The 22,930-nt window shown below is 35.9% G+C and overlaps 1 protein-coding gene across 3 annotated transcripts in view; it reads right to left on the bottom strand.

The window, feature by feature from the left end:
- Positions 1 to 22,930, bottom strand: part of NANS (N-acetylneuraminic acid synthase) — a 198,700-nt gene that overhangs the window by 112,237 nt on the left and 63,533 nt on the right. The window lies entirely within an intron of this gene.

Raw genomic sequence — 22,930 nt, 5'->3', positions numbered from 1 at the left:
ACCAAGAAAAAGAGAGAGAGAGAGAGAGAGAGAGACGGAGAGAATAAAAATGTTATGTTATTATGAATAGTATTAATTCATCAGGGACCTTATTGCGTACTGGTTTGCGTTATCACAGCGTAAAATTTACATTTTAGTTTCGATAATGGGGCGTTTACACTTAGTCGATTTGCGTTCGATTCAGTTGAATTGACGTCACTTTCAACTTAATCGACCGTGTAAACGGGACTTCAACTTAATCGCTTGTTGATCGAAGGCGACTAATCGACTGGCAACTGAATTAAAAGACGTTCTATTTTCTGTGGTTGAAATGATTGAATACATCCATCAATCTGATTCGGCCTAGTTTCTTTGATTTAGTGGCAAATGCAGCGAGTCGATTTAGTCGTGCGACTAAATCGACTAAGTGTAAAAGCCCCATAATTAAGTAGTTATGTTATATTTTTTGCGTTGCTTTGCTATCCGCAAGTTTTTCGAAGATCGATACTGAAGACCTCAGATGATTTATAGTTTCTCATTTTCATACTTTCAATCTAAAAATACCTTTTTCTGTAAAAATCATCAATTGATTGTGAGCTACTGCTCCACTGTTTTCCATTAGTATGCTTATATGTGTTGTTGTGGGTGTATTGCTTAATTTTGTCTATGATTTGGGGAAGTTACACTTAAGATCGTCATATAACATTACCTATCCGTTTTTATTTGTTTCTTCGAAACAGTAATACAGTGTATGTGTGATATGCGAGTATTGCATATGGGGGGTAACTTAAATTCACTTTACACTCATATATACATACAACAAAAATTGCAAGTTTCAGGGGATTGCCCCCCTAGCCACCCTCTAGCTACGAATCTAATTTCAGCCTACCCATTTCAAAACTTCACGCTACGTTACTGACTATATGTGATTATGCAATAAAGGACGAACCTTTCCATTCAAAACTGCATGACAGAGATACTATTGTCACTCTGCATTCCCTTGTGTACAATCAATTTCAGTCTCTTCGCTTCACAGGAATGATTCAATAAGCATTTTGTAAATCAGTATATATTGATGAGCCGATCGAATGGTTCCAAGTGCCGAAGAAGCACGCTTTCAATATTCCCGGCATTAACTTTTGTGATATTTCTGATGCTTCATTTTTCATTAGGTGCTCATGGTACTCTGCAAAATTCTGTGTTGACCATTTATGAATGCTAAGGACTTTCAATTCTTGCATTGCAGTAATTTTGTCCAGTAAGAATGCTATCTCTGGAGCTATATTCATTGTCACTATAGTTATCTGTTATCTGCTACAAACAACGTTTTTTTCAACATTGAAAGAACTCTAAGTTGTAAACTGTTCCAGATATGGACAAACTAATTAGTGTATGAGATTGGGTGGAAAATATCATTGTCGTTTGATACTTCACATGGCCCTCTTTCCATTTGAAAAAGTTGACGTCGATTCAATATGGCGGCCATGATCTGGAATGCCATAAAAACATCCCTCCTAACTCGGTTTACATAGTTGAAGTCATAACTATTGTTCCTCCATCTATTTCGAAAAAATATCGGTCTTGCAACTATCAAATTATATTGTACTTGGCTTTCCCACATTCGTGTTTCTATTTCGTTTTTCCATATTTCTAGTGCTCATTAGCAGCTAAAATTTTTGTCAATATCTTATATTCAACCCTACTCTAGGACAGTAGTGAAACGATACAATTTACGCTAGTTCGATTTTATGGCTGGGTAGCCAAACTTGAAAGCGCTATTTTTCCCTTAAAATCCTGGCTAGTGTTGCCAGCCTGAAACGTCATAGTTTTACGTTATTCTAAAATTCTGGCTGGTACCACCAGCTTGAGACGAAACATCCTAGGCTACGGGAAGTCAGCTTGAAAGAAAAAAAAAACTATTTATCTTAAGACGTATCCGTAGCCGACGTTAAGGGAAACGGAAAGGAAAGAAAAAAATTGGGTCGCCGATATTATTCCTTTCTTACGCTGTAATTATAGACCAGTAAACACAACGCTACTTAACTCCAGATTCTTGTACACTAATGGCATCGTCAATGTTGAGGAAGAAGAGATAAAAAAATCATTCAGGACAACACCATATATCTTGCAACTCTATTTATTTAACTTTCCTTGTAATAACATATAATACTAGACTCTCGTTAACATTTATGATCATGGATAGCTAGATTAAAAAAAATGAATTCCGTTCAAAATTCTCAAACCTTTAATGCCAACACAACTCAAAGATGAGTAACAGCAGGAGTTAAACGGTACTGTTATAACAGTGAAAGAGTTGTTTGTCATTTAACTAAACATTAGCACAAAATCCTCGGTAGGCTACTTCACCAAACAAAAAAAAAGTTTACCAATTACATTACTGCTCGTAAATATCTCATTGCAGAGAGAGAGTAGACCTACGGCTGTGTCGATTTACCTTCCCCCTTTAAGTACATAGCATCTCCACTTTGTCCGCATCCAACTGTTAAGAGGGCATTTCCCTCAACATAATTTACAATTAACAGCGGCGGTAATAACAATACACTGTAGAACATTGCGGGGAATACAAGACCAGCCAGTGAAATTAGACTCAACTCCTGACACTTTCGCATTGAAGTACGAGCGGTATCATACACCCACCGTCTTAGCGCGCCTCACTGAACTAGTGAGCAACATTATAGTTAAAACATGACATGAAAACAACTCGAGGATTTAACAAAAATTTTGTGGTGTGGCGACTTAATACTTAGATTGTAAACTATATATATATATATATATATATATATATATATATATATATATATGTGTGTGTGTGTGTGTGTGTGTGTGTGTGTGGATATTAATAGACAATATGGAATACCCGCTACTGGACAGACATAAACTAGCCATCGCTAATCAATCTTTAGTTTATCAAGTGAAGTACCTGAGAAATAGATAATACGGAATGCCCGCTACTGGACGAACATGAGCTAGATGGTAGCGAGTAATATGTTATACATCTAAACAACTCAAGGAAATGATTTTTATTCAAAGCAAAAAAAAACGGTGTTGATATCAGACTACCCCGCCGGCGTATGATTCGACTTACTGGATAGAGACTCACTTTCGTTTACTCGGACATGTTACTGACGAGACTCATTTTAGACAATATTATAGACATTTTGAATTGACGCAGATAATATATAAATACACTGAAAACCAAGAATTTTTGAATGTATATTGTTGTTTACTTATAAACGATCTGTATCGGTAGAATGAACACATGAAGATATTGATTTGACATTAGATATTGTGATCGGAAACGATTTGGACGGATTATAAACGGTGGACAAATTTCTTTCACAACTTCCTGGACGCTATCAGTTTCTTCACGAGACGGAATAAAAAATAGTAGACATAATTACCTGGGTAACAGTGACCAAAGCTCACCAAACCTTACTCTCACTTCACGAGTAGGAACACTGCAGAAACATTGTGAAACAATGTCCCAGGGTGACAACCGGTCCTGACGACTTCTCCATCTCACCATACAGCAATCATAACCATAACTTCGGCACAGGTTGACCAAAGGGTGACATCTCCTTAGTTGATGTCAAGTAAGCACATTTCACCGCTATTTTCACCAGATAGACAGAAGTTCGCTGCAAAGCTGCCACAACACTGTTGGTGAGTAAATAGGCGACGAATCACTCAAGAAACTTCAACAAATTGGAGGAGGACCGTTTATCCATTGGCAGTCCAGGAAACGTTTAAATTCCACAGAAGCAGGTATGACCAATAACCAGTAACATAGGATGGAGTCCCTTATTAAGGAATATGATACCAATGAATCACCACGTCAGAAGACGAGGAGTCACTACTTCAAGAGGACGAAGCCATGCGCAATCGAATGCGGTTTGGAGACAATAGAGAAAGGCTATTAAACTTCAGATTTCATCACAGCAGTGATTAAGGAGTATTGCTGCCAATCCCAGTAATACGTCAGACACACACACGCTGAGCCAGTTTTGATGAATCCCTTATAATTCACTACATATTCATTCCCCCAACATAATGTTCAACCACAGCGATGCTTAAGAGGGCACTGATAATAAAAAGGACACTCGTTTACTGAATAATTTGCAGGAAATGTTATGTCCAAAGACATGGACAAATTATGCTTCTCACTACGCTTCCGCCATGTTCGCTACAAGAAACTAAGACAAAGGGGGGGGGGCTCTCCGCAGCCCGCTCGCTTCCTGATTGGTCATTCCATACTACGCATCAGAGCGTAGAACTGAAACGACAACTTTAATAATAAAACAGATATAACTAAGTGGAAATAAAAATTATATAAATAAGCGTTTATATACTCACGTTTATAATTAATCTCTCTGTTTAAACGAAACACAAAATTCAAATTATTTTTAAACAGTCAGAGTTATTCTCAAAGGCCGCTCAACGCAAAACAAAGACATACAAAGAAAAGTAACACACTATAGCTACGCACACCAGCCCAATTATCGACCATCTTGAATCCTTCATGAGAGTCGAGAATTGAGAAATATAAAAGAAATAACATTAACTAAGAGCTGATTAAACATTTCCACCAATAATCTCTTTGAGAAAATGTAACGCTCAAAGAGGAACGTTACATCCAACCAGGGGACAGGAAAAAAAATTTTTACACTATATATATTATTAGTTAAAGTTATTTATATGGATAATTCAGAAGCAGTTCATCCCTCCGTTCTTCGGAGCAGTTGAATTTCTTCATGTTATGAAAATTTTGCGTTCCCACACTTTCCCCAGTGAGGGTATGCAAAATTGCTGAGTTTTTCAGTACCTTTCTGGCTAAGAAAGGGCCCGAGAAACATTTCATATATTTTGCAAATTCCCCTTTGATTGAAGAGGAAAGATGGTGAAGTCTTACCATTACTAGGTCACCTTCTTCTAACTTAACCTCCTTTCCTGTTCGTTTCAAAGATTTCTTAGTTTTATTAGTAACTTTAGGATACAATGTAATATAACGATCTTGGGTAGGTATCTTCTCTAGAACACCAGGCCAAGGGAAACTCCCTTTAAATGCTTCAATGGCAGAATAAGATAAAAATAGCTCTGCAGGCGTACAATCAATACTACTACATAACGAATAATTAAGGAGTTCCTGACATCGCTTCAGTACAGTACTCCACTTAGAATGATTACTATGACACTCCAAACGAATAATTCGGTTGAGTTCTTTATGACTCCAAGCCATTCGAAGAAGGGGAATAACTGGACGTTAATATTGATTTCATATTATGCTCCTTACAATAGTCCTGCCAGGGGCGCGAGACAAACTGTGAACCTTAGTCCGAGACAATGGCATTAGGATAAGGAAACAAATAGAAATAATTCTTTTCCAACACTGAAATTATACCTTTAACATGAGCAGTCTTTAGAGGAAAGAAACAAACAAACCTAGAATAAATATCAATGATAGATAAAATATAATAATAACCATTACTAACTGGGAGCCTCCCAACGAGGTCTACCGCTAGACGGTCGTGAGGTCGACTAGCTTCTATATGAATTTCTTCTTTAAGTATTACTTGATTGGCGAACTTTGTCTCAGCACAATCAAGACAATCTCTTATATACTGTCGAATTGACAATCTTTGTTTCTTCCAGTAAAATAAAGAACGGCATAAAGACATACATTTCCTAGCCCCAAAATGACCACGCGAATGGACTATTCCAATTATTTTTTTTACTAACTCTTGAGGAATAACCAAAAGCCATTGGTTCGAATTTCTATGCTTGAAATATAACAAACCTTGATAACAAGTGACATGTTCTGGAGAACTATCCAATAAATCCTTAACCTAATACAAAAGTCATCATACTGTTGCTTTTCCCTGACTTTCTCCAGGTTGAAAAGAGACGAATCTTGAACAGACAAGAAATTGACATGATACTCTTCTAACTTAGAAGGCACTTCCGGTGGATTCCTACTCACTGTGTCCGCTACAAAATTTAAACTTGCTCGAAGACAATGCTCGAAGACAAGGTCGAACCTTTGTAATTTGAGAAGCATACGAGTCGTCCTAGTATCTAAGTTCTTCATAGAAAAAGAATGAGTGACGGCAGCATTATCTGTATGAATATACGTGGTTCTCCCAAGAATATATTGTGAAAAACGTTCACACAGAAACAAAACAGAGCAATTCCAACTGAAAAGAAGACAATGAAAGTTCGTGAGGTTTAACTCTACGACTAGCGTAGGCAATGACATTTCGATGATCGGACCCATCAGGGTACTGTGCCAGAAAACCAGCCAAATTCTCTGAACAAGCATCCGAATGGATGTGGAACGGCAAATTGAAATCCGGTTGCCCCAACGCAGGTGGATTACTGACGATTTCCCGCAATTTATAAAAGAGATCCAAAACTTCAGGAGTAAGTTTATACTTAACATCCTTCTTAATGAGATCGTACAACGGAGAAGTGAGAGTCGAATAATTTGGAATAAACCGCTGTCGCCATCCCAATAATCCTAGAAATTGACGCATCTTTTTCTTGGTTTTTGGGACGGGACAGCAACGAATTGGCTCATTATGACGTGGGTCAACTTTAACAGTTTGACCACTAATGACATGTCCCAGGAAGTTTACTTCCGTCAGAAGGAAGCAACACTTCCGGAAATTTAGGGAAAAATTTCCACGCTCGAAAATTTCGAACACACGCTCCAAATGGGCGAAATGTTCGTCTAGAGAAGTACTAGATATTAAAATATCATCCAGAAATAAAGTAACGAAATCTTTAGTACTTTGGTCGAAGTAACTATGCATGACGCTCTGGAAAATGGCGGGCGCACTCTTAATTCCTTGAGACAAGACCAACATCACGTACTGGCGTCCTTTATAAACAAAACTCGTACAGGGGTATGACGAAGGATGGAGACCTACGCCATAGTATCCTGACGAACAGTCGAACTTTGAAAAATATTGCGCTTTCGCTACACGGTTCAATATATCACCTATTGGTTCCACTTGAGCTTTAGGAGCCCGGACACGGTGGTTCAGTAGGCGAAAATCAATTACAGGTCTCACAGCACTAGACGCCTTGCGAACACAATGCATGGGGTTCCGGTACGGTGAGGTCTGTTCACGGGCTATGCCTAATTCAATCCATTTTTGCAATTCTGCCTCAAATTCCATTTCCATGGATTTTGGCACAGAATAATACGGTCCTACAACAGGTTCTTCGTCAGTTAATTCTATCTTGTACAAAGGCGTTCGTATCCTACGGGGATACTCGCAGAAAATATTACGATATCGAAGTAACAAATTATATAAACGTTGCTTAACGTTAGTATCTAAATCCTCTCGAGATGAGATGTAGTTCTGAATTTCAGTTTCCGAAAGGTTAGATTCAGGAACTATATGCACATCTGACACAGAAGGAACAGCTGAATTTTCTACTGGAGGAGGAACCTCTAAAGTATTTACATCAGAGCACGAAAGTTCAAAGGCGAGTGATTCCTGCTTATTGGATGGCCATTTAGTCCTCCCGATCTCAACCTTGTTTGAAGACAAAGCTACCATGAGAATACTAGGTTGATCGGTCGAAATCACAAGACTACCAACATTATCACGCAATCTGATTTCCTTTCTCTCCCTGTCAATAACAGCTTTAAATTTGTCTAAAAATGTACAACCCAAAATAAGATCAGTTCGAAGATACTTTATAACAAACAACGGAATATCAAACAAATGACCCTGAATATTTAAACTAAATATCTGGACACCTTGAACTGAAAATTTTTCTGTACCGGCAAAGGCACCCAATGACAAACCAGTATATGGTCGCAATTTAGCAGATGGGAATTTTAATTTTAACTGTTTCCAAATATTCCAGTCCAAAAGGCATAGATCTGACCCACAGTCAATAGTACTGGTTAATTGGACTCCTCCAATGTTCCCTTTGACAACAGGGGAAGAAGAAAAATAATAGTCGGGCTTTTCTTTTTCTTCATCCTCCTCGACCACAAAGTTTACGTTAAATGACATAGCATTATTGCTCTCGTTATTGTTTACATCTCCAGATAATGACTAAACCAAGACATTACAAGTTTTGACGTTAGTTTCTGAATCATTATCTACGGGGACAAGAAATACAGCAGTCGTTTCCCCCCGTGTTCGGAAAAGACTGCAACCTTAGTTTTCCGAAGTAGATGAAGGTTGATCTTCCCTTGGATTGGAAGACGCCTCATCTCGTCTCCTATCGTTATTTTGATATCTTCCATTACGTCCACGATTTCTTCCACGATAACGGTTTCTACCATTTCCTCGATATCGATTATTATACTGATAATTATTACTATTATTGTTATTGTTATTGCTATTTTCGGTCTGAGCATAGCTTAAAAATTCAGTTTGACAGCTACTGTCAACATGTTCTGAATTACGATTAATAATTTTAGCTTGCTTAGCGAATACTTTCTTTGTCGGAGGCCTAACTTCATGTATAGAAGTATCCTCAATCCCAGATAATAATGCTACTTTACTCATTAATTCGTCAACACTATTATATTGCTGAACAGACAGCAAACGCATATCTCTAGGCGGTAAACAATTCAAAATTAATTCCACAAGTTCCGAAGTACTCGGGGTTTCACATATATTATAGTAACTTTCAACTACAAACCAAACGTAGTCTAACAATGAAGCGAATTTTGTCTTATCATAGCGCAAAGATTGCAAAGACTTCTTCTGTGCACGCTCTATCTGAGGCGAACAATACTGATTCTTAAAAAGACGCACAAAGTCTTGATAGGTTTTAATTTCAGGAGCTACTGAGCTATACCAAGCAAAAGCGGCTCGCACAATACAATGTTCTACAACCCGTAATTTGTCTCCATCAGTAAGTGAATACATACTTAAACATTTCTCAAGATCCCTCAAAAACTTCCTTGGGGCTCCAGGTTTGATATCTCCAGAATACGAAGGAAAAGATTGTAAATCTTTCTGCTTAATTGCAAAAGGCAATGAACTTGGTGTTATACCACTCAAGGTGGCAACACTGTTTCGCGATACCGGATTATTCGGTACAATAGTAGTGTGAAAAACACTGGGATCATAACTAGGCTTTAAATAGCTAGTATTAAACACTGGTGGGCTATTCCCAACATGAGAAGTGATCCCTCTCGACATTGACCATGTGACAGTGTCAGTAGTACGAGTACTATTACTTACATTATTACTGTAATAAACAGAAGAATTAACATTTGGAAAAATATTTAAAGCACTGGCAACCACTTTAGTTTCAATAGGACTAGCTGGAAACTCATATCTAATATCTGGTTCGGATTGCACAAACCCAGGTTTACTTGAATAACTAGTAACAAACACATTGCGTTCAGCAGACGTACTAACAATAGTATTGACAGGCAAATTATCCCTTGACTCAGAAAACGACACAGGAGGGTCAACACCAATACAAGGACGTTTACAGGGGACACCTTCTTTACTCAGGCTCCCGCACTCAACTGACGTAAATTTCGGTTTCTGCAATTTATCCACTTTATTAGTTAAAGTTAACACTTCAGCAAAAAGTTTAGATTGACTAGTATTACACCCCTCTAATTCAATTTTTACTTCATCATTTTCATTTTCAAGTTTCTTTATTTTATCAAAAACAACCTTTAATACTTTATGATGAGATTCAGCCTCATTCTCAATAGAATCAACACGAGATTCCACGGATTCAACACACGACTTAACAGACTCAATACATAACTTATTATTATCAACTTCTAATTTTACATTCTCTAACTGCACTTGCAAATCTTTTTGATTTAACGGTTAGAGAACTACAAAGATTTTCTACACTACCTATTCTTTCATCAATTTTGTTAATTGTAGTGGAAAGGCTATGTACATTTTCAACAATGCACTCCTGAATTATAGCATTGTTAGCTTCAGCTCTTTCATTACTTTCTGCTATCTTACTTTCTATTTTACTATTAATATTAGCATTACTTTCTTCTATCTTTCTATTAGTATTAGCATTACTTTCTTCTATCTTGCTCAATACAAGCGCAAACATTTCAGCAAGTTCACTCACGTGCTCTGTCCCTTTTTCGCTTCCTTGCGGGGACTTAGGCGAAGAAAAATGTTTGGGAGGTGATTCATTCTCACGCTCCGACACTTCAGGAGAAGTATGTGCGTCACATTTAGGACAAACCCAAACAAAAGAATCTGAGCTTACACCTTCGAAAACACTAGAGGTATCTTTTAACTTAACACAAACAAAATGTGACCATTCGTGACACCTGTCACAAGATATAGCACGTTTCTTATCAGAATCAATTTGTTCCACGGCAGCGAGAGGCTCGCTACAACAAACGCAAATAATATCATCTCCATTAGGAGGAAGATTCCTCGACTCAGCCGACATCCTACTTACTTACTTTTAATAAACATAGACATATGTGAGCTCTATCCAGTATATCTCATCAACACCAACGCGACAGTCCATATCACTCGTTTCTTCCCGCATAACACGACAACAACTAAATAGTGTAACATTTTTAGATAATAAAATAATCCTACAGTTGGGTTCGCCAACTTGAAACGATACAATTTACGCTAGTTCGATTTTATGGCTGGGTAGCCAAACATCCTAGGCTACGGGAAGTCAGCTTGAAAGAAAAAAAAACTATTTATCTTAAGACGTATCCGTAGCCGACGTTAAGGGAAACGGAAAGGAAAGAAAAAAATTGGGTCGCCGATATTATTCCTTTCTTACGCTGTAATTATAGACCAGTAAACACAACGCTACTTAACTCCAGATTCTTGTACACTAATGGCATCGTCAATGTTGAGGAAGAAGAGATAAAAAAAATCATTCAGGACAACACCATATATCTTGCAACTCTATTTATTTAACTTTCCTTGTAATAACATATAATACTAGACTCTCGTTAACATTTATGATCATGGATAGCTAGATTAAAAAAAAATGAATTCCGTTCAAAATTCTCAAACCTTTAATGCCAACACAACTCAAAGATGAGTAACAGCAGGAGTTAAACGGTACTGTTATAACAGTGAAAGAGTTGTTTGTCATTTAACTAAACATTAGCACAAAATCCTCGGTAGGCTACTTCACCAAAAAAAAAAAGTTTACCAATTACATTACTGCTCGTAAATATCTCATTGCAGAGAGAGAGTAGACCTACGGCTGTGTCGATTTACCTTCCCCCTTTAAGTACATAGCATCTCCACTTTGTCCGCATCCAACTGTTAAGAGGGCATTTCCCTCAACATAATTTACAATTAACAGCGGCGGTAATAACAATACACTGTAGAACATTGCGGGAAATACAAGACCAGCCAGTGAAATTAGACTCAACTCCTGACACTTTCGCATTGAAGTACGAGCGGTATCATACACCCACCGTCTTAGCGCGCCTCACTGAACTAGTGAGCAACATTATAGTTAAAACATGACATGAAAACAACTCGAGGATTTAACACAAATTTTGTGGTGTGGCGACTTAATACTTAGATTGTAAACTATATATATATATATATATATATATATATATATATATATATATATATATATATATATATATGTGTGTGTGTGTGTGTGTGGATATTAATAGACAATATGGAATACCCGCTACTGGACAGACATAAACTAGCCATCGCTAATCAATCTTTAGTTTATCAAGTGAAGTACCTGAGAAATAGATAATACGGAATGCCCGCTACTGAACGAACATGAGCTAGATGGTAGCGAGTAATATGTTATACATCTAAACAACTCAAGGAAATGATTTTTATTCAAAGCAAAAAAAAAAAACGGTGTTGATATCAGACTACCCCGCCGGCGTATGATTCGACTTACTGGATAGAGACTCACTTTCGTTTACTCGGACATGTTACTGACGAGACTCATTTTAGACAATATTATAGACATTTTGAATTGACGCAGATAATATATAAATACACTGAAAACCAAGAATTTTTGAATGTATATTGTTGTTTACTTATAAACGATCTGTATCAGTAGAATGAACACATGAAGATATTGATTTGACATTAGATATTGTGATCGGAAACGATTTGGACGGATTATAAACGGTGGACAAATTTCTTTCACAACTTCCTGGACGCTATCAGTTTCTTCACGAGACGGAATAAAAAATAGTAGACATAATTACCTGGGTAACAGTGACCAAAGCTCACCAAACCTTACTCTCACTTCACGAGTAGGAACACTGCAGAAACATTGTGAAACAATGTCCCAGGGTGACAACCGGTCCTGACGACTTCTCCAACATCTCACCAAACAGCAATCATAACCATAACTTCGGCACAGGTTGACCAAAGGGTGACATCTCCTTAGTTGATGTCAAGTAAGCACATTTCACCGCTATTTTCACCAGATAGACAGAAGTTCGCTGCAAAGCTGCCACAACACTGTTGGTGAGTAAATAGGCGACGAATCACTCAAGAAACTTCAACAAATTGGAGGAGGACCGTTTGTCCATTGACAGTCCAGGAAACGTTTAAATTCCACAGAAGCAGGTATGACCAATAACCAGTAACATAGGATGGAGTCCCTTATTAAGGAATATGATACCAATGAATCACCACGTCAGAAGACGAGGAGTCACTACTTCAAGAGGACGAAGCCATACGCAATCGAATGCGGTTTGGAGACAATAGAGAAAGGCTATTAAACTTCAGATTTCATCACAGCAGTGATTAAGGAGTATTGCTGCCAATCCCAGTAATACGTCAGACACACACACGCTGAGCCAGTTTTGATGAATCCCTTATAATTCACTACATATTCATTCCCCCAACATAATGTTCAACCACAGCGATGCTTAAGAGGGCACTGATAATAAAAAGGACACTCGTTTACTGAATAATTTGCAGGAAATGTTATGTCCAAAGACATGGACAAATTATGCTTCTCACTACGCTTCCGCCATGTTCGCTACAAGAAACTAAGACAAAAGGGGGGGGCTCTCCGCAGCCCGCTCGCTTCCTGATTGGTCATTCCATACTACGCATCAGAGCGTAGAACGGAAACGACAACTTTAATAATAAAACAGATATAACTAAGTGGAAATAAAAATTATATAAATAAGCGTTTATATACTCACGTTTATAATTAATCTCTCTGTTTAAACGAAACACAAAATTCAAATTATTTTTAAACAGTCAGAGTTATTCTCAAAGCCCGCTCAACGCAAAACAAAGACATACAAAGAAAAGTAACACACTATAGCTACGCACACTAGCCCAATTATCGACCATCTTGAATCCTTCATGAGAGTCGAGAATTGAGAAATATAAAAGAAATAACATTAACTAAGAGCTGATTAAACATTTCCACCAATAATCTCTTTGAGAAAATGTAACGCTCAAAGAGGAACGTTACAGTAGTTATTTCCTTTTGGTAACGCAACGGCGAAGTGGTGAGGTCTACTTGTAAGAAATAAAAGTAGAAATGAAATTTTGTTTTTTCGTGAAAGCAGGCCTTTAATAAGTACAAAAATAATGTCATGTACAGTATAAAATTCAAATAACTTGTCTAAAGGTAAAACCTAATGCTAATTTGCCTAATAGTATTTTTTCTAAATGTCATATATAAATAATTTGTCGACTAGATATATGATATGCAGAGCCGGCTCTACCATATATGCAACACGTGCATTTGCGTGGAGCGGCAAATTTGGAGGGTCCGGGAAAATCTGTCATAAGTATATTATTTAAATTAAATATTTTTTGTTGGAAACAGACTTCATGATGATGGTAGTTACATTTACTAAGATGACCTTCTGTTTGAATACTACATTCATAAATTATGTTTAAATTGCATTAGTTTAAGGCAACACGGACAATGCTAAAGCAAATTGTCGAATAAATCCCAGCACAAATTGCTTGATTGTTGCCAAATGCAAGAATTCAATTCTCGAATAGTAGTGAATATCTGCTCCATTTAGTAAGTTATCACAGTTTTGATATGACAACTAGTCTTGTTTTTGTCAGAAACAAGTTCCTTATCATTGAAGATAGAAACAAGTTTTTAAAAAAATGTTAACAGATATAGAAGAGAAATGAAGAAATAAAGATAAAAGAGCTAGTTGCACTGGAATTGCAAACTGGTACATTGAGATTGAAGCTCGATAGTAAATTCTATTGCTTTATCTTTCACTAACATAATAGATTAATATTTAAAAAAAAAAAAAAAAAAACAGACACAAAGGGATTGCATTCTTAGTAAGTATTTAAGCATTTCTGATTGCAACTGCACTTAACCTCATCTTTGTTGTTCATGCTGGAGCAGCATACACAAAATCGTGACTTTTAAGATTTGTTCTTTCTGGAGAAAGGGGGAGGCGGCAAATTATACCATTGCATGGGGCGACAAATTGACTAGGACCGGCCCTGATGATATGTATATAAAAGACATGAAGATAGGATGACACAACTTGAAGTAATGCAGGGTGTTTCAAAATTAATATTAAGGTTTTGAAACTTTGTAGTATCTATTACAATTAACTTACAATTATAAATATTATATCAAATGAAAGAGCAGCTCAGACAGTTTTGTAAGCACGCATGTACATGCATTGTTTCTTCTGTCTGCCGTTAGAAAGAGTAAGCAGGAAAGATGGAGACTAGAAAGCAGAAAGTTTTTTTTGTGTGTTTAATAAAGGACTGAATCTGTACAGTGCAACGGTCTATGTGAAGAATATTAAGGAGACGCTTGTAACTACGTCCTTATCATTTGCAGTTGCTACAGGTCTAAAGCCTAGAGACTACGGTTTACGTGCCTATTTTACAAGTGAAATATTGCTGCATAACAATGAAGATTTTCTGGATCGTGTCGTCTTCAGTGATAAATCGACATTTCACCTAAGAGCTAATGTGAACACTCATAATGTTTGTATCTGGCCGTCAGCAAATCCTCAGGAGATGGTACACTTGAAACGAGACTCCCCTAAATTGAATGTGTTTTGTGCCATATGGGCCTTTCTCGCCTATCGACTAGATGTGTACCGTGTGACGAATGAATCTCACATTGAACACTTGTAGCAAAGACTGTTTGAGGTGCTCTTTTAGTTGATGCATTTCTTATAATTGTACGTAAAATGTAGTAAGTACTACGAAGACTTAAAATCCCGATATTCCTTTTGAAACACCCTGCATTTCTCACCAACAGTGTTGGAACTAAGATGTAAAAAGGAGAGAAAATTTTCCTTATAAAGTCATTGTTTACAACAGCGATATTATTATTAGTCGAGACTATATCTACAACAACAATATGAGTTAATAGTCAAAAAATGTAATCAAATGTATTCTCGGTGGCGCAAGAAACCAGTGGCACACACGGGTGTCATTTGTTTAATCCGCTCCTGTGTGGTCACTAATTAAGATATCGGGATATTTGTTGACACCAATTTAACGGGCCTGCGCGCAGTGTTGCCAATTAGGGAAATTATAATTTTCCTAAATTTGGGCCAAAAAAAATAAATAGAAATTTTTGTTTATAAATCCGTACCTATACGTCCGAGTGCAAGTCAACTTACGCCAATCGAACATTTGTCCTTACATAACAAACGGAAGTACAGATCGTTACAATGGGGTAAATAGGGGACGCACGAAAAATTCGTATATAGGTTCTAACCCTTGATTTTTCTAGTTTTTCCCTACTTTTCTGTTTACCGTAATATATTTTTGGTAATTAGAAGCTTTGTTCCTTAAATATCGCCATAATACTTGTAGGATATATTAGTAGTGTACCAATGTTTAATTTAAGATAGTTTGCGTCTGTCTGGTAGCAGTGTTACCAGCTACAGAAAATTTTAATTCCAGATTTTATGGGTAAATTTTGGAAAAAAAATTCTGTTTTGTCTCTATTATTTCCCTCTTGTTGGCTATATCGGACCAAAGTACCATTATCTGGAAGTCTCGTCTTTGCTCTACACAACGCACTATAGAAAGTTTGAATAGGACAATTAGGGGAAGTACAGTTGAGGTTTACAGTAGACCTTGTTCTCTAATTGGGAAGATGACTGATTTTTTAAAAGGTAGAATGAGATATTTTTTTATTGGCATGCTTACTTTATGAGATATCGTCACAATACTTGTAGGATATATTAGAGGGATACCAAAGCTTATTTTAAGATAGTTTGTGTCTGATGTCTGTGTGTTGCCAGCTACAGAAAATTTTATTTCCAGATTTTAGGGACAAATTTTGGAAAAATTCCCTTTTTTATTTCTTTTATTTCCTTCTTGTTGGCTACATTCAAACGAACGTACCAGTGTCTAACAGCCTCATCCTTAGCCTACACAGCGCACCATAAAAAGTTTCACTAGAATAACTAGGGAAAGTACAGTTGAGGTTTATAATAAATCATGTTCTGGAAATGGTATGGTGAATTTCTGAGGTAGAATGAGTTTTTTTTTTTTTTTAAATTTCATGCTTACTTTGTTATGTATCCCCATGATACTTGTAGGATATATTCTTGGAGTACTAAAGTTTATTTTCAGATAGTTTTCGTCTGCCTGATGGCAGTGTTTCCAGCCAAAACAATTAATTCCCGCTTTTAGGTGAAAAATTCGGAAAATTTCCCTTTTCCCCTCTATTATTACCCTCTTACTGGCTACATTGAAACAAACGTAGAACTACCTGAAAGCTTCTTCTTTGCCCTACAGAACACATTATAAAATGTTTCAATAGGATAATTAGAGAAGCTGTAGCCCCGATATATTTGATTTTTGCTTCTGAGGCGTAAAAAGTGTCAAAATTTCATATGCATGACAGAATTTTTTGTTCCCCTCTTTGAATGGAAGCCAGCGACTTCAGGATTTCACTGTACCTTGTCGACAAACCAAAGATTTTTTAAGGTGACTTGAACCCATGTAGCAGCAGTGGTACTAGATACGAAAAATTTTGAAATTCGGTTAGGGAATTTTTTGTAAATTTTCACCCCTACATTTTCCTCAATAATTTCCCACCCATTGGCAACACTGCAATGCAACTTACACCAAAAAATAGCCACATCCATTTTCTAAAAAAAAAAAAAAAAAAAAAGGCCTTAACCACATCAATCGAGTGAATGGTTTTTGAGCAATAAGTCACTAACTGAAAATGTAGGAAAACGCCAAAAATGACCTGGGGCCGAAAGGAATAATCACACAATTTTGCTAAATAGTATATACGTACAAAGAAACAAAAGATATGTAAGTTACGAGGGCTTCGACTCAAGTTCTGTTGATTATTTCAATAATCTGCATCGTAAATCAATAAATAGTAGTTGCCAGAAAAAAAAAACAGACATTTGAAAAAAAACATGAAAAAGAACGGCGTTTTTTATTGAAAAAAAACTTCACAGAAAAAAAAACCGTTTTTTACAACACTAATGCGGATTTTCATGTGTCCTTTACCTCCGTGAGTTGCGAGCGATTGTGCTAAACAGCCAATGAAATCACGCATCGGAGATGGTGCGCCACACTCGCGTCAGAGTAGAAATTTGTTCAATTCTGACGGAAGTAGCGCGCATACACTATTGTATTCACTGACTAACATGGCGGAGGTAAGAACAACGTTTGAAGAACTGCTCGTAGAACAAGTAAGAGAAAACGAAATTTTGTACAACCTTAAGCATCCGAAATACAAGGATTCAGTATTAAGGACAAAAACATGGCATCAAATTGCTGAGAATATTGGTATCGATGGTTAGCACTTTTATATTTGTGTAGTTAATTAGTTGTATTACCGGGAACAATAGATAGTTCATACAATAACTGGTATGTACAAATTATCAATCCCTATACAAAATAAAAGCAATGTAATTTGAAACATGCTTTAGTATGATTTATAAATATTCTTATTTGTTTTATAAAATTTATCCGGATCGGATTTTAATTCAAAGAAAAGGTTCCTGTATATTCCGTATTCTCGTCAAAGCTGGAAAATGGGGTGAACCCACCCCATTTTCCTAACATACTTCCGACGGCGGCGTTTTGAAATACAATATATTCCAGCTAAAACGATAGCTCTCCTTCGGGAATCCATTATCACAAACTAAAGTCGCAAACTTTCTATTTTACGCATGCGCATTAGCTAGCGAGTAGTAATTTGGCGCAATACACGCACGGATGTATGAAAACGAAAATAATTTACGGTGAATACGCTACATGTGATGCTTCCGTTCTAACGCGGGCATGAAAATCCGCCTTAAGGCTGTTGCTACCTCTTCGCTGAGTCGAGTTTTCCCCTATCTAATAACATTGGAACTTTTTTCGTGTTTTTCTCAGCAAGCAATGAACAAATCCTTACAAAAATTTGCATGGAGTCAGGTCGATAATAAAGAATTCGTTATATGAGCTTATAATTTTACTAAAAGCCTCCAATTAAGTTATTCATTCCCCTCTTTTTTTCATGTGAAGATTTGCAACAACGCATTGACGACACTGCGTTCTCTCTTCTAGCAGGTTGCGGCGAGTAACTGAGGGTTACTTTGAAGTTTCAACATTGTCCACAGCTGTGAGGGGACCCTTTTCAACAATGACATATTTATGGCATTTCAGTGAGGAGGCGTTGGAGTACGTTTTCTTTGCTCAAAGCAGAAAAAAATAAACACAGCGAGAACAGATCCATTCTTCTTTACATTAGCTTCCCCCCCCCCGTCAAGTATAGACAGTTATAAGTAATTAGAAGCGAACTGTCTCTATTGAATAAAGATACTTTTAATGTATACGAAAGCGAATGTCACTTTATCACTATTATTATTATTATTATTATTATTATTATTATTATTATTATTATTATTATTATTATTATTATTATTATTATTATTATTATTACATTTTTCAAAACATGAAGAGACATACCTTTCTTGACTCCAGTGCCCATTTTATCTATATATGAGGTATTTATAATAAACTTCTATACTGCTAAAAGAAAAGCTACTTTTATAGTGACGTATTATTTGTATTTTATTTATTATATTTCAATTTAAAATAAAGTGTATCGTTTGTAACAACGAATAGTGCTCAAAACAGCACCTATTACCAGTCAACTATAGATTTAGATCAAACATAATAATGGACAACAACACTATTATATATTGTATACATTTAGACCCTATTGGATCAAAAGATGCAATCTATTTCAGACAAAAATTTTCTTGTAGGCCTTATATCTCGAGAACTACATATAGCGTACCCAAACTATGACTTAACTTAGTATGATGTGCTTATTGCGTAAAAAATACAAAAACTCGATTTAAGGACCGTTAAAAAATTTTGTGGGCCCTGATCCACAAAATTCAATATATTACATTCAATCAAAAATTTTCTTGTACGCCCCATATTTTGACAATTACAAAGTGTGTGGCCAAACCAAAACTAACAATTTACTCAGCATGATGTGCTTATTCCGTAAAAAAAAAAAAAAAATCAGCTGCCATTCAAAAAATTTGTCGGCCCTGATCCAAAAAAATCAATATATATTTCACCCATTCAAACATTTTCTTGTACGTACCATATTTTGAGAACTACATATAGTATAGCCAAACCAAAAAGTAACAATTTAGCCCGCATGATGTGCTTATTCCGTAAAAAATACGAAAACTCGATTTAGGGCCCATTCAAAAATTTTGTGAACCCTGATCCAAAAAATCAAATATATTTCATACAATCAAACATTTTCTTGTAGCCTTATATTTGGAGAACTACAGGTAGTGTAGCCAAACCCAAACTAACAATTTACTCAGTATGATGTGCTAATTCCGTAGAAAATACGAAAACTCGATTTAGGAACCGTTGCTAACTTTTGTGGCCCCTGATCCAAAACCTAATTATTTGGCAAGATCGCAATCTTTTTATGCACTTTTTGGATCATTGATCCATTTTTTGGATTATTCCTAAAATTCTTGTTTTTATATATTTTTTTATATTTATATATAAGGTGATACAAAGAAAATTTAGGGAATCAATTGATCTGATTGAAGATTTGTTTAAATCTATTTTATAGAATCTTTTAGATTTGTTAACTATATTCCTGTTAACTGCAGGTTTTTTTAAAAAAGATCTCTTTTTAATCTACATTTGTATTCTTTCTTTACTCACTCATGAAGTATATCTATAACTTTTGTCAATTTTTAAAGTTGCTTCTCAGATAAGTTTCGAGAGTTGTCCGCAAAATTTCGTTAACATCTTATTTGAACTAACGTAACACTGTAATCTCACTTTAATTTACCATAGTATATTTTCTTTCTTTTTTTTTTTTTGCGTGAAAGTAACATTTGAAACCGAATTATTTCTTTAAAATTTATACATAAAATGAAAATTGTTTTTTTTTTTTTAAAAAAAACTATGACATACTCATTGTATAAATAAATGTGAAATATTAGTGTTTGTTTGATTTATTTGTATTGATTGAAGTCAATACTTCGAGTGTAACTTTGACCACTTATCAACAAAATTAAAAAGTCGTAGACCAGTATAATTTAAGCAAGTTACTTACTTGATTTGAGACATAATTTTGGAGGGGAAGAGTAGAAATTTTACTGATAACATTTTTTTTATTTAACTTTTCCTGTATTTATGTTTAGCGTGGCCTTGTGAATTTTGTTTACTTTTTTTTTTTCAATGTAGAAACTCACCAGGGATTTTGGAGTATGCTTATAGATATTTAAATTGTGAATAGTGCTTCGGTGATATTTAGCATTTTGATTATACTGCTTGTTTATTATTTTTTAATAACTTCATTTACATAATGTTGTGGTTTGATGTAACGAAGTATTCCATCACATATTTTTATACTCATACGGTAATGCTTTAGTTTAATATGTATGACAATGACAAATTGGTGTACCTCAACAAAAAAAAGCCCTATATTTTAAAATGAAGCATGAAAAAATAATGCATAAAATTAAAATTATTCTGTTAATATGTGTTGTACTATATATATATATAATATGTTGTAGCTATAGATGAAATTTCGCGTTCACCACCTGGGAAATAAATATTTCTTATTTAGAATGCGTAAGTTACAAGGTTATTATTAGCAGGTAACACTAGTAAGTCTCTATTCCCTGTTACCAAGAAATAAGTCCCTATTCATATTTCGTAAAGTAATAACCAAGAAAAAACGTTACCAAGAAAATGACGTTTGTATCTACATTAACACTACATATTTCATTATGTATAGGTGTTTTTCTGTTTAGTAAAAGAATCCCTGATATTACACTTCACTTTTCCTACAAATGTGCTCTGTTAGAAGGGTAATGTGTGGTCAGTTCTTCAGTTTCCCAGTTGCCTCACGATACTGAAACAACACCGAAAAATCTGCCATCATTAGGAATAGAATTCGACAGCATTCACGCTAAGAACACATTTGTGTAACAAAAAAGTTTATTTCTAAATTTCCTTCGTATGTGGTAAAAATGAAATTATTATTATTTAGCATAAACATTCTATACTACTATTCACAGTTTCAAATACATATACAGAGTCCGGTAGCCAGCCCAAAAATGTAGGGGGGCGGCTGAAGTTAGGGGAGCCCGATCCAACCATATCATAGTTTATCACCATATTATATTTCATTTGCAAGCCTACCGTGAAAAGTTTAGGGAGGCCAGCGATAATTTAGGGGGGCAAACCCCTAGATCCTCCTGAATACGGGTCTGCATATACATATATATAATTATTCCAAAATGCTATCTCCACTGGTTTACCTGTTTCCGTGAGGTTACAAAAGTCAAAGAGCGCTAGTGTTTTCAATGTGAAAACCCCACTGGTGTCGGCAGCGCGGCCAGTCTCTGGTCAAGGAAACACCGGCAAGGAGGAACCGATGTGGTGACCACAAATTTTAACTAAATTACTAGTGCCAAGCCGCACTGATATTCCTTGCTCGTTACAATCTCTTGTGCCAAGAATTTCCTATAATAATAATAATAATAAAAATAATAATAATAATAATAATAATAATAATAATAATAATAATAATAATAATAATAATAATTATTATTATTATTATTATTATTTATTATTATTATTATTATTTCACACAGGAAATTTGAAAATAAAATGAAATCTGTAAGTTTTACGTCCCACAGTTATGCCGGTTAGGCTAAAGGAGACAGTGATGATAAGTAATGAATGAAATGGTGGAATGAAGAAGGTGGGATAAAACAGGAGAACCCCGAGAAAACCCATGTACACGATGTTTGTCCACCACAAAGTTCACTTAGCGCGAGCTGGGATCAAACCAAGGACCCCATGCAACTGAGATGAACGCTCTACCACTGAGCCACCGCGGCCCCCACACAGGAAATTTATCTGCTATCACAATCGTCTGCTAATTTATATTTGTATAACCAATCACCAGGTATAAGACTGAAATACATGAGACGCAAGAGGCATCTTGCTATGTTTGAAAGTAACCACAAGAACTCCGAACGAGACTAGACGAATATACTAAAAGCAATAGGTTTAGCAAAGAAAATAAAGAGCGCCCCCTCCTTCTCAGTGCCATAAATCTGTCCTCGAAAAGGACGAGAGGGCTAGAAAATTTCATTCCACAGATGTGATATGGACAGAGTTTAAAAACCTGTTTTAAATGGCTAGCCCGAATTTCCCTCACGCTGCTAATACAAACAGGAAGAAGCAGAGATCGCACTGTTGCAAATCTTCACATGAAAAAAAGGGGGGAATGAATAACTTAATTGGAGGCTTTTAGTAAAATTATAAGCTCATATAACAAATCCTTTATTATCGACCTGATTCTATGCAAATTTTTATAAGGATTTGTTCATTGCTTGCTGAGAAAAACACGAAAAAAGTTCCAATGTTATTAGATAGGGGAAAACTCGACTCAGCGAAGAGGTAGCAACAGCCTTAATACCAGTTACAATTAATTATAAAGG

The sequence above is a fragment of the Thermobia domestica genome, chromosome 1 (assembly GCF_964235325.1).
Source record: "Thermobia domestica chromosome 1, izTheDome1.hap1.1, whole genome shotgun sequence".
Lineage (NCBI taxonomy): Eukaryota > Metazoa > Arthropoda > Insecta > Zygentoma > Lepismatidae > Thermobia > Thermobia domestica.
This window is presented reverse-complemented; position numbering and strand designations above follow the sequence as displayed.